This window comes from Dasypus novemcinctus, chromosome 9 (assembly GCF_030445035.2).
Source record: "Dasypus novemcinctus isolate mDasNov1 chromosome 9, mDasNov1.1.hap2, whole genome shotgun sequence".
NCBI lineage: Eukaryota > Metazoa > Chordata > Mammalia > Cingulata > Dasypodidae > Dasypus > Dasypus novemcinctus.
Genome location: NC_080681.1, coordinates 81,089,615 through 81,095,936, shown reverse-complemented (window position 1 = coordinate 81,095,936; position 6,322 = coordinate 81,089,615). Strand labels below are relative to the sequence as shown.

General features: G+C 41.9%; 1 pseudogene; it reads right to left on the bottom strand.

Moving 5' to 3' along the window:
• Nucleotides 1-2,782: 2,782 nt before the first annotated feature.
• On the bottom strand, nt 2,783-6,322 carry LOC101439709 (RNA-binding motif protein, X chromosome-like; annotated as a pseudogene).

The following is a 6,322-nucleotide window of genomic DNA, read 5'->3' as shown; positions in this document are numbered from 1 at the left end:
TCAAACCCCGGGCCTCCTTGACCCGTGTGGAGCTGGCCCATGCTTTGCAGTGCTGATGCGCAAGGAGTGCTGTGCCACGCAGGGAGGTCCCTCGCGTAGGGGAGCCCCACGTGCAAGGAGTGCACCCCGTAAGGAGAGCCGCCCAGTGCGAAAGAAAGTGCAGCCTGCCCAGGAATGGCGCCACACACACGGAGAGCTGACACAGCAAGATGACGCAACAAAAAGAAACACAGATTCCCTTGCTGCTGACAACAACGGAAGTGGACCAAGAAGACGCAGCAAATAGATACACAGAACAGACAACTGGGGTAGCGGGGGAAGGGAGAGAAATAAATAAATAAATACATCTTTAAAAAAAAAAAAGAATGAAGTCCCAATACATGTAACAACATGGATGAACCTTGAGGACATTATGTTGAGTGAAACAAGCCAGACACAATAGAACAAATATTGTATGATCTCACTAATAGGAACTAAATATAATGAGTAAACTCATGGAGTTAATATCTAGAATAGAGGTTACTACAAGACTGAATGAGGGTGGAGAATGGGGAGCTGATGCTTAATTTGTGCAGAATTTTTAATAAGGGTGATTGTAAATGTTTGGAAGCGGATTGAATTATGCTAGGACATTATTGTGAGTATAATTAAAAGTGCTGAATCATGTGTGTGATTGCAGTTGAAGGGAAAGTTTAGGGTTGTGTATGTTATAAGAAGGAAAGCTAGCAGATGAAACATGGGACTGTGTAAAATAGCAAACCCTGTTGTGGATGATTAAAGGTGGGTAATAGTACAAATGTATGAATGTTCTTCCATGAATTAAAACAAATGTATGTCACTATTACAAGGTATTAATAATAGGATGGTATATGGGAAATAATACCTGTAATGGAAACTATGGTCTACATTTATGGCAATATTTTAATATTCTTCCATCAATTGTAACAAAGATACCACACCAATGCAAAGTGTCAATAATAGTGGGTATAAGGGTTAGGAGTTTTTTCTTTTTGGAGCAATGAAAATGTTGTAAAATTGATTGTGGTGATGAAAGCACAACACTGTGATTACACGGAAAGCCATTGCTTATACACTTTGGATGGATTGTACGGTGTGTGAATAAAACTGCTTTAATAATAATAAAAACAGAAAATCTTGATAGAAGAGATGAAAAACATCTTAGTAGAGTCCTGAAAGATGAGTAGGCTTTTTCCAGGCCAAGGGGAAGAGAAAGACATTCAATACAGAGGAGGCAGAAATAGCAAGTGTTACACAGAAAAACAATAAGATGAATTTAGGCAACTGGTATCATATTTGGAGGTGGAGAGAGGAGTGCCACAAAAATTAAGACTGAAGAGTAAGGAATTAAATTTTATCTTTTCTTTAGAAATGCAAATGACTCTGCAGTCAGTGTGATGCTGGGCTGAAGGGAGTGTTGTAGTTTCCTAGGTGTTAACACAAAAATCATACAATGGGCTGACTTAATGACAGGAATTTATTGGCTTACAGCTTTAGAGGCTAGAAAGCTTGCTTCCTCCCTGGTTGGTATCTTCTGCTGGCTGGCAATCTTTGGGGTTCCTTGGCTTTTCCTAAACTTCTCCTTTCTCTTCAGGGTTCTCTTGACTTCTGGCTGCTCCCCATGGCGTCTCTCTCTGAGTTTCACTCTGCTTATAAGAGACACCAGTCATTAGATTAAAGCCCAACCTGATTCAGTTGGGCCACACCTTAACTGAAGTAACATCTTGACGAGATCTTATCTGAAATGCGCCTATATCCATGAGAATGCAGACCAAGACCAAGAATATGTCCAAACTGGGGTACACAATTCATTCCACTGCAGGGGGCAATAGGGGAATTGAATTAGGAAGCTACTGCAGGGAAGCAAACTTGGCCCAGTGGTTAGGGCGTCCCTCTACCACATGGGAGGTCGCGGTTCAAACCCCGGGCCTCCTTGACCCGTGTGGAGCTGGCCCACATGCAGTGCTGATGTGCGCAAGGAGTGCCGTGCCACGCAGGGGTGTGCCCAGCGTAGGGGAGTCCCACGCTCAAGGAGTGCGCCCCGGAGGGAGAGCCGCCCAGTGCGAAAGAAAGTGCAGCCTGCCCAGGAATGGCGCTGCACACAAGGAGAGCTGACACAAGATGACGCAACAAAAAGAAACACAGATTCCTGTGCCACTGACAACAACAGAAGTGGACCAAGAAGAAGACGCAGCAAATAGACACAGAGAACAGACAACTGGGGCGGGGGGCGGAGTAGAGGGGAGAGAAAAAATAAATAAATAAATAAATAAAAATCTTAAAAAAAAAAAAAAGATGCCTGTGGAACATCAAGTAGAGGTGTTCAGCAAATAGTTGGATCCAGAGAGAATAAAATGATTAGAGAATTATCCCATTTAGGTGGTATTTTAACTATGGAAGGGGATCGAGATCTTCCTCGGATCATGGGTAGAGTTTGTGGAAGCTCTCAGGAGTGCTTGCCACATGTACTGGCAAAAATCAGATAGGAAGTGGCCTTTAGGGACTTGTTTACTAGGAAAATTACACTAATACACAAGTCAAATCTTACACATTTAACATTGCTTGTTGAAAGAAATGTCATAAATCAAGTAAAATTAAACATGTTTTACTTTTCCTCACACAAACAAAAATTATGGGGGAAACTCAACTGGCAATTTTAAAAGAACACAATTTTTCTTCTTAGTAATCCTTGGGTAGTTATGAAAACAGTTTCCACTTTTTGTTTGTTTTCTTTGAAAAGGGGTTTGGGCCCATAGATTTGTTTTTAGTATCTGCTTCTGCCTCCCCCTCTATCAGATCGGCTTCCTCCAGGGCTTCCACCACTTCTCGGTGCTCCGCGGCTTAAACTGCTCTAGGAATCACGAGGAATCCATAGAATAGGGAAGCCCTCTTTTTTGTCTGCCAAACAGATCACAACCACTTGAGTAGGGATCACTTTGGTTGCTTGAGTAACTGTTTCAGCTTCTACCATATCCTTAAGGGAGCTGCTGTAATCATCATATCGACTTTTTCCAACATAAGATGGTGGGGCCCATGTGTAGGTGGAGAGCTACATGAGTTACCATGACTTTCATATGAGGGCCTTCCACTCAGATAATCTGAATAGTCTCCTCATATGAATACCCTCCACTGGGATGATCTGAATAGTCTCCTTTACGACCATAGCCATCTCTATCCCTATAGCCTCTTTTTTTTAAAGATTCATTTATTTATTCTGCCCCCTGGCTCCTCCCCCTTGCGTTTCCTCATTGTGTTTCTTCTTGCATCAGCCCGTTGTGCCAGCCTGTCTTCTTTAGGAGGCACTGGGAACCAAACCTGGACCTCCCAAGCGATAGGCAGTGTCCAACTGCTTGAGCCACATCTCTTTCCCTCACTCTGGTCTCTAGATGGGTAGTCATCCCATGAACTGGAGTGACCATAATCACAGTAAGTATAATCTCTTGCTGGTGATGCATAACCTCTTGAATCAGGAGAACTTGAGTAATCTCTGTTTATATAGCTGTCTTCAGGAGAATATCAATCATGTCTTGTGGACAAATAAACATCTCTATGAGAGGGCAGAAATTCCCTTCATGGTGGACCTCCATAACTGTCTCTTTCAAGTGAAACAGAAACTCTCCCTCCCATTCCACTGCTGCTGCAAACTGGTCCTGAGGGTACAGATCTTTTAGGAGGAGGACCTCACTTAGGTGGTGGTGGTCCTCTTTTTACTGGAAGTGGTCCCCTGGAAGAACTCATGTTAAAATTCATGGAATAGCCACCATCATCCATGTGCCCTCCACGTAAGGGAGGTCCTCTGTTCCTCCACTTCCTCCTCTTCGGTGTCCAAGCCCTGTAGGAGGGCCTCTGCTTCTTGGAGGTGGAAGTGGTCCATGCCTACTGCTTTCAAATGATGGTTTAGTGGCTTGTTCTACCTTGATGGCTTTTCCTTCTAAGGACTTTCCATTCATGTCTCTGGCTGCAACCTTCGTATCTGCTGGACTTTCAAAAGTGACAAAAGCAAAACCTCTTGATAGCTGGTTTCACAGTCTTTCATCAAGAGTGCTTCCACTATTCCTCCACATTTGCCAAATACCACTTCAAGGACTTTCTCATTTGTTTCTGTATTGAGCCCTTCAATGAAGGGCTTTCCCAGATCCTCTGGTTCAACAATTTTTTTCTGGAGCCGGAATGATGAGGATAGTTTCAAGCTTCCAGGAGCTCGCTGACAGGTGCCGCCCAGCGGCTTAGCTGCCGTGAGGGCTGCCGGGATGGGTGGGAGGATAAGAGCAGAAAGCTGCTAGCACTAATGTATACATTTTAAAAATAAACTTGGGGGGATTGGATATGGCTCAATCAATTAAATGCCTGATTCCCACATGGGAGGTCCTGCTTCTGTTCCTGTGCCTCCTAAAAACAAAAACAAACAACACTCAGGCAAACAAAAAAACTACATCAGGGGAGAGGATATGGCTCAGTGGCTGAGCACCAGCTTCTGTCCCTATAATTAAAAAAAAAAAAAAAAAAAAAAACCATACCACTTATACAGCTTAAAATTAATTAATTAATTAATTAATTAATTTCCCTCCTCCCCTTCCCCCCCCCACACTGTTTGCATTCACTGTCTCTTCTCTGTGTCTGTTGGTTGTGTGCTTGTCTTCTTTTTTAGGCGGTACTGGGATCTCAACCCAGGACCTCCCATGTGGGAGGGAGGTGCCCAATGGCTTGAGTCACCGCCTCTCCCTCACACAAACATTTTAAAAACCATTTTATACCTATTTAGTCAGTATATATACACTATTGTATTATAATTTTTTAATTTATCATTATATCTCCAACATAATTTTTAATGGCTGCACACCAGGCCATCATATGACTCTATTATAATTTAACTTTTTCCCTATTGTTGGACATTCAGATTGTTTCCAGGGTTTTGCTAAAATAAACTACATCCTTGAAAATTAATCTCAGATTACTTCCTTAATGCTAAATTCCCAGAAGTTCTTGACCATATTTTGCTGTGGCCAACTGGAGAATATCCATGCTGATCATATGAAGGCAGACGACAGATAACTGATATCCACAAACAATTTACAAAACTCGACTCACTGTCAAGGGGAGGGTTCAGACAATGTGAATCAGTAGATGCAATAAGGCATCCCAGACTCTGTTCGAAGTTTTTTCGGTGTCTAGGCAGGGCACAAAGGAATGAAGGGTCAGTTTGACCCGAGGGAGGGAGAGTCTGAAAAGTCTAAAATATGGAGTAGCTGGGATGTAGGTCTCTCAGGGGGCATTAGAATGGGAGGGGAAAATAGGAATTCATTCCTCCTCTCTTCTTAAAATATTTTCCTCTTCCTTCCCCAGTTCCTCTCTGCCTCAGAATCATAGTTGCATTCTCCTAAACTTGACACTTCACCTTTTACTCTCTAGCGAAAGGACAGGGTAGAAAAGAACTTGAACTTGCTGTATGTGGACAAAAATAGGCCTTCTTTTGCTTTTCCCAGATTTAAGCTGGATCATCTGTTTCCTCTACACCAAGAAAAGGGCAGTCAAGTTTTTGTAGGTTGCTGTGTTTTCTCTTAAGAAAGTCAGCTTTTTGTAAATGTTGCTTTATTTGAAGCTCAACAAATGCCAATTAAGAAACATGACAACAATAACAGCAATAACAAAAAGCAGTTGGGAAATTTAGGAAGAGAAGGCAGCAAACCAGCAACAACAGAATGCGTTATGAAGTAATTTGCACCTACACTGCCGGCTGTAGAAAAGCTGGAAATTGTTTCTGCCAGAAACGAAAAACCACATTTCTAAACAGATGTGTGAAGAAGGAAATTTCATATTGAGAAACACAAGAGGTCCCCCCCCCTTTTTTTAAACTTAGTTACTTAAAAATAATCATTCTCTCAGTTATACATGTTAGAAACGGTGGTGTTATCTGACTCCCCTTACTCCCTCCTCTTCTAATTCCATCATTTAGTGAGTTAAAATTTTTTTTCTCCAAAAAGTTTCTCAATAAATATACAATATAGAATCTTTTTTTGTTTTCCATTTCTACTGCCATTGTCCGAGTTTAGACTCTTTCTATTGCTTGCTTGGCTTGTTAAAAGTCTCTTTGTTTTCTTGCCTCCAGCCTTTGCCCTTTCCAATTTGTCCTCAATTTTGCTGCCAGAATGATCTTTTCTTTAAAAAATCACATCTTTAGTTTTAACACTTATTGATATTCCATACCAGGATGAAGTACACCCAGTTTCTGCTCTGAACTAGCAAATGATATTTAATGGTTAACATTATTTCTACCTTCTGACTCTGCATCTAATCCTGTTACCAT